Source organism: Saimiri boliviensis, chromosome 10 (assembly GCF_048565385.1).
Source record: "Saimiri boliviensis isolate mSaiBol1 chromosome 10, mSaiBol1.pri, whole genome shotgun sequence".
NCBI lineage: Eukaryota > Metazoa > Chordata > Mammalia > Primates > Cebidae > Saimiri > Saimiri boliviensis.
In genome coordinates, this window is record NC_133458.1 from 62688963 (window position 1) to 62699478 (window position 10516).

A 10516-nucleotide genomic window follows, 5' to 3' on the forward strand; every position below is an offset into this window, starting at 1 on the left:
AATGTATATTCTGTGGATTTGGGGGGGAGAGTTCTGTACATGCCTATTAGGTTTGCTTGTTCCAGGTCTCAGTTCAAGTTCTGGATATCCTTGGTAATTTTCTGTCTGGTTGATCTGTCTAATATTGAGAATGGGGTGTTAAAGTCTCCCACTATTATTGTCCTCCTTATAAAATCCCAAGTTGAAGAGCATTGCATTTTTCATGCTAACTTGTGTTAAGCATAAAAGATAATTTAATATTTTAAATGAGGTGGTTAGAAATTGAGATCAGAGTTACTTTATATAAAGTGACCAGGGAAGGGTTCTTTCATAACTTTTTCAGGTTGAGTTCACCAGGGAGTAAGGCACTGAATCCTGTAAATACCTGGAAAAAGTGTTCTCAGCACAGGGAAGAGTAAGTGCAGAGGTCTTGAGGAAGAGCATATTTAGAATGTTTGAGGAGCAGCAAGTCATCCAGAGTAATGATGGAGTGAGCAAGGGGAGACTGATGGAAATGAAATTAGAGGGATAATATGAATTATACTTCGTAAGCGATGGTAAGAAGTTTTGTTTAATCTTCAGTGAGATGTGAATTTTTTTTTTTTTTAAATGGCAAGGTTTGGAGCAGAGTAGAAAAAATACTAAGCTTATTTTAAAAACATATTTTGGCCATTTTGTGAGGACTATAGAAGGGCGTTCCACTGTTATCTCAATACTTTACATTGGTAATGACTGTATTTCCTTCTAAAGAGATAGTCATGGAGCAGGAAAAGAAGTGGTCAGACACATACTTGTTGTCTTATTATTAAATTGTGAAAGATTATATTGCATTTCTAAAACACATTAAGACACTCTTGTAGTACCAAGATTGTCAGTTTTTCAGAGGAAGCCATCCCAGCACCTAGAATATTTCCTGTAATGTATGAATTCTTAAATAAATATTTGTGGAATAAAATAAACAACTAAATGAATAGGTGAATACTACATAATTTATCCTTGTTGCAACTAGTTCTAATATGATCATGTCCTAGGATACCTCCATTTAAATTACTAGAATGTATTTATCTGCATTTCCAATTATGGATTTTTTTTCTTTTCACTGTGTTCTTCAGAGTTAAAGGTTATAGTGTACCTTGATGAAAAAATAAGCTTCATAAGCCTTAGACACATTCAATTTTATAAAAACAGTAGTTCACTACCTCATTAGATCTTATAAGCAAAATAATGTTATATAGCCTCAGAAACTCTACTGCAATGACACTGCAATGTGTGAGTTGTACACAGATTTGCTTTATTGCATTGGTTTGTAGCCAGTCATGGCCAATCCCTTGAAGTCATTCAATAAACAAGTCAGAGTATAAATGAATAAAAATTATTGATAACGACTACTCACTTAAAATATACTTTTTTGCTTTTTTCTTTTCTCCCCTCTCCTTTTTTTTTTTTTTTTTTTTTTTTTTTTTTTTTTTTTTTTTTTTTGGCAGAGTCTCACTCTGTTGCCAGGAGCCAGGCTAGAGTGCAGTGGCACAATCTCTGCTCACTGCAATCTCCGCCTCCTGGGTTCAAGCAGTTCTCCTGCCTCAGCCTCCTGAGTAGCTGGGACTACAGACATGCACCACCACTCCTAGCTAATTTTGGTATTTTTTAGTGGAGATGGGGTTTCACCATGTTAGTCAGGATGGTCTCGATCTCTTGACCTCATGATCCACACACCTCCACCTCCCAAAGTGCTGGGATTACAGGTGTAAGCCACCGCGCCTGACCCTGAAATACGCTTTTATGCAGTGGGAGTAAACCCTATTTAAACGCAATTATGTACCCACAAAAAAGTATGTTCTTTTCACTATTATAGCAGCTCCAATCCTTAGAAGTCCTATTTTTCTGTTAAATTTATTAACTTATATAATTTGCATCACTGCTGGTTATTCTGATTACTTATAGAGAGAAGATTATACTCTGTATCGATTCTATATTCCTTTTAAATGTTTCAGAAGCAATTATTTAAAACAAGTATGAAGTCAGAATATGATGTTTTATAGGTGTAAGATGGTAGAGTATTAGCCAGGATACAGAGCTCAATCTAATATTTCTTCTTGTTCTAGTAAAAGAACTCTGTATTGTGTTTCTGTATATACTAAAATTTGAGGTTGGTTTCAAGGAGAGAGAAACTCCAACTGTTGTATGGTCAAGCTCATCCTTTACTCTTTGGAGATCATTAGTTTATGGGAGCTCTACTAGGGGTGAAGTGATCCTGAGACTTTAATTAATGTAGAGACTGAAGAATTAGCATTACATTAATTTTAACTCCCAAATTTCTATTAACTTCTTTGTAAACTGGAATTAATTTTATGTGGGCAGAACTGACATCATGATTTATGTTATAACAATCCTCTTTAAAAAAGAAAATGTTAAAATATTGATAGTAAACTATTATACCAGTAAAAAGTTTTTAAAATCAAAAGACATTGCATAAAAAGTATACTCTTTCATTTGTGCAATACTTTCTTGTAGTGCTTAGATTATTTTTGTCAATATAGGGTTCTGTATTGCATTTTTCAAATTTGTAAGCTGAAAGCTCCTTAGGATATGCAGATTTTTATTTGGTAAATAAAATTTATAAACCACAATATAAATATAAAGAAAAACCAAACCCAACTATGTAACAATTGCTAAAAGGCAATCAGAAAACGTTCTTAGATATTTAAAAATATTGATTTATTATTTATGATTTACCTTATTACAAATAATGGTCTCCGTTTTATTTTCCATATGATACAGGGGATAATGAAATGCTGTGATGTATATTTTTTAGATTTTTCTCAGTGAAAGATTAAGTTTTAAATTAAACTAATGTTCAACTGTGTTTAAGACATTTTGCTTGATGCTGTGGGTAATGGAAAGAAATGTCTGCCTTCAAAGAAATTGCAGTAAAACTGGGAAGACAGAATTGAAACACAGAAGTGAGGAATTCACAAGAATATTTTTTAAAATTACATAGTATTTCAAGATTAAAAGAAGGCTGAGCATGGTGGGTCACACCTGTAATCCCAGCCCTTTGGGAGGCTGAAGCCAGAAGATTGACTGAGATCAGGAGTTTGAGACCAGTCTGGTCAACATGGTGAAAACGTCTCTACTAAAAAAAGAAAAAAATTGGCAAGGTGTGGTGGCATGAGCCTGAAATCCCAGCTAATTGGGAGTCTGAGGCAGGGAAATTGCTTGAACCAGGGAGGTAGAAATTGCAATGAGCCAAGATCATGCCATTGCACTCCAGCCTGGGAGACAGAGTGACATTTTGTTTCAAAGAAATAGAAGAAGAAGAAATACCACGTATTAGTGATCACTAAACAAAATTAATTTTCCAAATAGCAAGTCCATTAAAAACTCAGCATTTGGAGAATTTACTTAAGACTTGCAGTTATATGTGACAGAGAAGATATTCACCATAGCAAGGTATTATGTTTGCAACACATTTGCCACTCTGAGTTTAAAGATACGAATTCAACTGATTCACAAAGCATGGGACGATTTAGTTTTATAAAAAGCTCTGAGTGTTGCTTTTTTTAAAGAACCCTTTATATTCATCATGTTATTTTTACAGTGCCTGCAGAAACTAATAAAATTTGGCTTATCTTCTTATCTATACTTTTATCACTGGCAAGAAGGAACATGTCAGGGGAATTGATCATATTGATTTGAAGATATTCAGCATTCTTCCCAATCCCCTTGAAAATTGAGGTGTAAAACTCCCTAAATTAGTGTATGCCTTTTGTTCTATAGTGCTGAGATCCTGATTTAATTTAAGGAATAATTGCTATAGTCTTTATCAGTTAATTTTAAATTCTACTTCCATAGCTAATTCTCATGGTTAAGTTTTCCTGTTTGTTTTATTTTAAGCAGGCTGATTCATTTTATCTTTTCTTCTCTGATGAATAGGATGTAAACCTGAAACTCTTAATTATAATTTTCATTTATTCTTGCTATGATTTCATGCCAACTATTGATATGAATATCAAAAATTCTCTTAAAGCAAATGCCTCATATAAACTAGGTAGGTCTGTGGCATATTGTCAATCTAATTTTAATAGTTTCCACAAATACAGGCCTTTACAGGCTGAAAACCTTACAATAATTTGATAGCAATGGAATTTAAGCAGTAAAGGCTGAGCAATTGATTTTCACTGCCCCGGAACAAGACACATCATGAGAAGAATGCTATATAGACTTGGATACAGAAGGCCACTTTGTATCCAACCTGAATGCCCTCCTATTGGTAGCTAAGAAAGGTAACTTTAGTCATTTACCTCTTAGGCACTGGTACTGTTTGATTAAATGATACTGTTTTTAAGCATTCCTTCATAGGAAACTTACTAATAGAAGTTAGTAAGTAAGATCTACTGAGTACAAACTTCTGTGGAAAGTTGAAGTTCTTCAGACAGTGGAAGATACCATAATACAACAATGACACTTTGACTGCCGAAAGTCATTTTCATATCTTTGTCTCCATTACTAGATTTCTCTAACTACCTTTCTCAGTGTTCTTTTTGACTGAGATGTACACAAGTGATGAGCTTCTATAAGCACATGATCGCTTTGAGATTTGAAAGTCCAAATTTAAAATAGTGCTGCATAATGTCATCTTATATTACTGCAGCAGGCATTCTGGAGTCTGTTTCTTGACTTCAAAATGTCCATCAGTAGGCAGTGGAGTAGAAATATGTTCAATTATGAGTAGGGAGTAGAATATGCATTTAAGAAAATTTTCTAGCTACTTGGCATGTTAAGAGTTTCAGCCAAGTTTTCTATTATTTGTTTGTATTTGTCTATGCATTCTCTTAAAGTAGGTGAAATGGCAAACTTTATAAGTGCTGACTTATTTCCAGTATAGCATACCTTCTTTCATAATAAGAACTAAAAAGGAAATCACTGCATCCAGTTATAAACACTCAATATTGTGCCTTATGAGGACTAGTTATGCAAAATATGGCCATACATACTGTCATTTTTTTTTAATTTCATGTATCTAAAAATTACGGTACTGATAGATTTCTTACAAAAAAACAATTGTTATAAAAGCAATTTGCAGAACACTAATCTCAAAAATAATCCATAAAGAAAGCAACAGCTTTATGACTTTTTAGTGAAGTACTTTCAGCAAGTGTAAACTAGCTAAGAGAGCCTTATCATATTGGTCCTAGAACTCTGCAACTGAGATTGAAGATAGGGACAGGGTGATGAAAGAAACAAAAATAATTACAAGGAAACATAAAACCGTAAGTAAAACTTTCAGAAAACTATACTAGCATGCTCATATTTGAAAGCATGAAGGCTAGACGTAATGATAAATAGTGAGAAAGTCGGTCTTCACTGGTAAAGCCCATTTCATTGCTGTGGAATGAAAAGCTCAAAGACTGTAGCAGCAAGAATATAACAACAAATATGAGGCCATAACAAGCAGTTTCTGACCTGGCTTCCCAAAGTGCAATGGAGGGTAGGGAGATAAAGTCTGGTCACAGAGAAACGAAGATCCTATGCTTTAAAATACTTAGTTTATAGTTTCACAGTCAGATTTCTCTATTTGCACTAAGAGAAATAAGTAAATAATAAGTTCAGATAAACCAACATGATGTTGCCATTTTAAAATTTCTGTTAGAAAATTAACAGAGTTCTGTTAAAAATAGATTTTTTTGACAACATATGAGATAACTTTCAGGAAGATACAAATTCAATAGGCAGAAAGTATAGGAGATTCTAGAAATATCTATGCTGTATATGTGCTGGCTATAAATGATACAAAATAAGATACGCAAATTTGGCATTTTGCACAATTCATTTAAGGATTAAAAATAAAAGTGTAAAAAGACAATATTACTTTTCCTTGAGATTGCTAAGATCTCAATTGCTTCTTGATAAAGATATATCAAAAGGTTATGTAGCTGACCTGAGGATAAAATGCTACATCACCAAGACTTCCTTTACTTTCTCCAGAGCCTAAAGCTGTGTTGAACCTAGAATTGAAGGGGTCACAAAGTTTTGTTACTTTTCTTCTAATGCATCACATACTTCCCTGTAAATGTAGATGAGATCAATAAAATTAGCAGAATAATCATAGAAGAGTAATTTTTTACTAAGAGAAATGGAGGTTTGGCAGTGTGGATCAAAGGCAAACAATTACCCAAAAGACTAAATATGTCTCCAACTAAAAGCATTGAGCTTTTTTATAATTTGTTATAACAAAAATTTAAAACAAACAAAATCTTTCACTTCTGGGAAGGTTAAGTAGTTGCACTTTTTCTTACTCTTTCAGCTAATAACAAGTAAAAACACTGGACACAATATGACACACACAGAAAGACTGAAAAGCAGAAAGAAGTCAGAGAAGTTAAGAACAAGGGTAAAGGAACAAGATGGTGAAGTGATATGGTTTGGCCATGTCCCCACCCAAATCTCATCTTGAATTGTAGCTCCCATTACTCTCATGTGTTGTAGGAGGAAACCAGTAGGAGATAATTAAATCAGCAGGGCAGTTTCCCCCATGCTGTTCTCTTGGTATTGAATAAGTGTCGTGAGATCTGATGGTTTGACAAGGGGTTTCCCCTTTCAGTTTTCTCTCATTCTCTCTTACCTGCCACTATGTCAAATGTGCCTTTTGCCTTCTGCCCTGATTTTGAAGCCTCCCCAGCCACATGAAACTGTGAGTCCATTAAACCTCTTTTTCTTTATAAATTACCCAGTCTTGGGTTTGTCTTTATGAGCACCATGAAAACACACTAATAAAGTAAGTTAGAACCAGTAGATTGGGGTGCTACTGGAAAGCTACCTGAAAATGTAGAAGTAACTTTGGAATTGGGTAGCAGGCAGAGGTTAGAACAGTTTGGAGGGCTCAGAAGAAGATAGGAAAATTGGAAAAGTTTGGAACTTCCTAGAGACTTGAATGGCTTTAACTAAAATGCTGATAATATGGACAATTAAATCCAGGCTGAGGTTGTCTCAGATGGAGATGAGGAACTTTCTGGGAATAGGAGTAAAGGTGACTCTCGCTGTATTTTAGCAAAGAGACTGGTGGCATTTTGCCCCTGCTGTAGAGATCTGTGGAACTTTGAACTTGAGAGACATGATTTAGGGTATCACACAGAAGAAATTTCTAAGCAGAAAAACATTCAAGATATGATTTTGGTACTGTTAAAAGCGTTCAGTTTTACAGGGAAACAGAGTATAAAAATTTGAAAAATTTGCAGCCTGACCATGTAATAGAAAAGAAAAACCCATTTTTTTCTGGAGATAGTCAAGCCAGGTGCAAAAATTTGCATATGTAATGAGGAGTCAATCACCAAGACAATGAGGAAAATGTCTCCAGGGCATGTCAGAGACCTTTGTGGTAGCCCTTTCCATCACAGGTCTGGAGGCCTCAGAGGAAAAATATGGTTTCATGGGCTGGGCAAGGGCCACCCATTAACCCACTACCCTGCTCTTTGCATCTTAGGGACTTAATGCCCTCATCCCAGCTGCTCCAGCTCTGGCTAAAGGGGCCAAATTACACCTCAGGCCATGACGTACATCCTTAGCATCTTCCACGTGGTGGTGAGTCTGTGGGTGCACAAAGTCGAGAATTATGGTTTGAGAACCTCTCACCTAAATTTCAGAGAATATATGGAAATGCCTGGATGTCCAGGCAGAAGTTTGTTGCAGGGTTAGGGCTCTCATGGAAATTCTTTGCTAAGGCAGTGCATGAGGGAAATGTGAACCAGAATTCCCACTGGAGCACTGCCTAGTGGAGCTGTGAGAAGAGGGCAACAATACTCCAGACCACAGAATGGTAGATCCACTGTCAGCTTGCACCATGCGCCTGGAAAAGCTGCAGGCATTCCATGTCAGTCTTTGAAAGCAGCCAGGAGGGAGGCTGTACCTTGCAGAGCCACAGGGCCAGAGCTGGGCGAGGCTGTGAGAGCCTATCTTTTACATTAGTATAACCTGGATGCGAGACATAGATCTCCTCAAAGGAGATCATTTTGGAGCTTTAAGATTTGACCACCCCACTGTATTTTAGACTTGCATGGGGCCTGTAGCCCCTTTTGTTTTGGCCTGTCTCTCCCATTTGGAATGTGTGTATTTTTGCAATGCCTGTCACCCCATTGTATCTAGGAAGTAATTAACTTGCTTTTGATTTTAGAGGCTTATAGGCAGAAGGAACTTGCCTTGTCTCAGATGAGACTTTGGACTGTGGACTTCTGAATTAACTCTGAAATGAGTTAATGACTTTGGGGGACTGTTAGGAAGGCATGATTAGTTAGAAATGTGAGCATATGAGATTTGGGAGTGTCCAGGGGCAGAGTGATATGGTTTGGCTGTGTCCTCACCCAAATCTCATCTTGATGTAGCTCCCATAATTCTCTTGTGTTGTGGGAGAAACCCAGTGGAAGATAATTAAATCATGGGGTAGTTTCCCCCATACTGTTCTAGTGGTAGTGAATAAGTCTCACAAGATATGATGGTTTGAAAAGGGGTTTCCCCTTCTGCTTGGCTGTCATTTCTCTTGACTGTTGCATGTATGATATGCCTTTAGCCTTCTGCCATGATTGTGAGGCCTCCCCAGCCATGTAGAACTGTGAGTCCATTAAACTTCTTCTTTATAAATTACCCAGTCTCAGGTATGTCTTTATCAGCAGCATGAAAACAGGCCAATACAGGAGGATATTCATGGAGAAGGCCTAGAAGGGAGCTGAATCTCCTTTCTCCATGTGGCAGTAACAGAAGTCCCTACCCCTTAAGTGTCAACAGAGACTGAGTGGGGGAAGCTGCGTTTCTATTCACTCCCTGTTGAAAGAAGCTTGTGTCTCCCTTTCCCTGGTAAAGTGCTACCACAGAAAGCCAGCTAAAACAAAAGGTTTAAAAAATTTAAGGGTCTTGTTACATAATATCAATAATACCAAGGTATCAAATGAAAAATCACTTGTTATACCAAGAACCAAGACAATGTAATGTAAAAATGAATATAAAAAGATAATCAACAGATGTCAATAACAAGATGACAGAGATTTTAGAATTATGAGACAGATTTTAAAGTAACCATTATAAAAATGCTTCAGTAAGCAGTTACAAAGTTTTCTTTGACAGAAACAAAAAATTAGAATTCTAAGCAAAGAAATAGAAAACCTAAAGAAAAATAAAATGAAAGTTGTATAATTAAAATATATAATAACCTAAGTTAAAAATTTCGTGGATGAACTCGAGCAGAGTGGCAGGACAAATAGAGAACTAGAAGACAGAACAGAAATGATCAAAGATGAACCATTGAGAGAAAATATACTAGGAAAAAAAGCAAAAGCTGTTTGAGAGACCTCTGGGATTATAGTAAATTTTAATAGTCATGTCAGGGAATCCAGAAGGAAAGTGAAAAAGATTGTGTGTGTGTGTGTGTGTGTGTGTGTGTGTGTGTGTGAGAGAGAGAGAGAGAGAGAGAGAGAGAGAGAGAGAGAGAGAGAGAGAGAAATCACAGTAGTGTTGAAAACTTTTCCAAGTTTGACAAAAGATATATGCTTGCAGATTGAAGAAGCTGAGAAAACCTCAGGGAACTTAAATCTAAATAAATTCTCAACAAAACACATATGGACAACCTTCTGAAAAGCAAAACAAAGGGAAGATCTTGACTATGAAAGAAATATTGTCTGCGAGTGAGACAGAAGCGAAAGCTTACCTATAAGAGAAGAAAATGACAGTGTATTTCTCATTGTAGACCACGGAGGCAAGAAGTAGTGACACAATATTTTTCAAGTGCTGGAAGAAAATAATTTTCAACTTAGAATCCTACAGTCAGTAAAAATACTCTTCATAAGTGAAAAAGGCAGTCAGATGAAGGAAAATTAAAATAACTGTAGATGACAGACCTACCCTGAAAGAATGGCTAAAGAAAGTTTTCTAAACAGAAAAGAAAATGAAAGGAGAAATATTGGAACACCAGGAAAGAGGAACAGAGAAAGGAAAAATATAGATAAATATAATAAACTATCCTTTTGCTCTTATGTTTTCAAAATGGATTTGTAGCTAAAGCAAAATTATTGCCCTGTCATATATGGTTCTAAGAGTATGCAGAGGGACAGTTTAAAACATCTATATCATAAAGCAGGAGGGTAGAGAGAAAAAGGGAGGTAAGAAACAGAGAGGAGCAGCATTATATAATGGTAAAAGGGTCAGTCTCACTAACTTTTATGCTTTTAGCTGGAGACATGTTTAGTCTTCTGGGCAATTGTGTGCCCTTATAATTCATACCAGTTTCTCAATGCAAGTTGAGCCTACTTGTATAGCTCTCCCAAACCTCCATTTCTCTCCTTAAAAAAGTTACTCTTCTGTGATTATTCTCCTAATTTTGTTGATCTTATCCCCATTTTCAGGAAAGTAGGTGATGCATTGGAAGAATAGTAACAAAACTTAGGATATAGAGGATATAATCTTTGGGTGAGCAAGGAAAATAGAAATCAATGGCACTATCAAACAATAGAATCTAATTAACATTTATAAAATAGTTTATCTAACAGCAGAAACA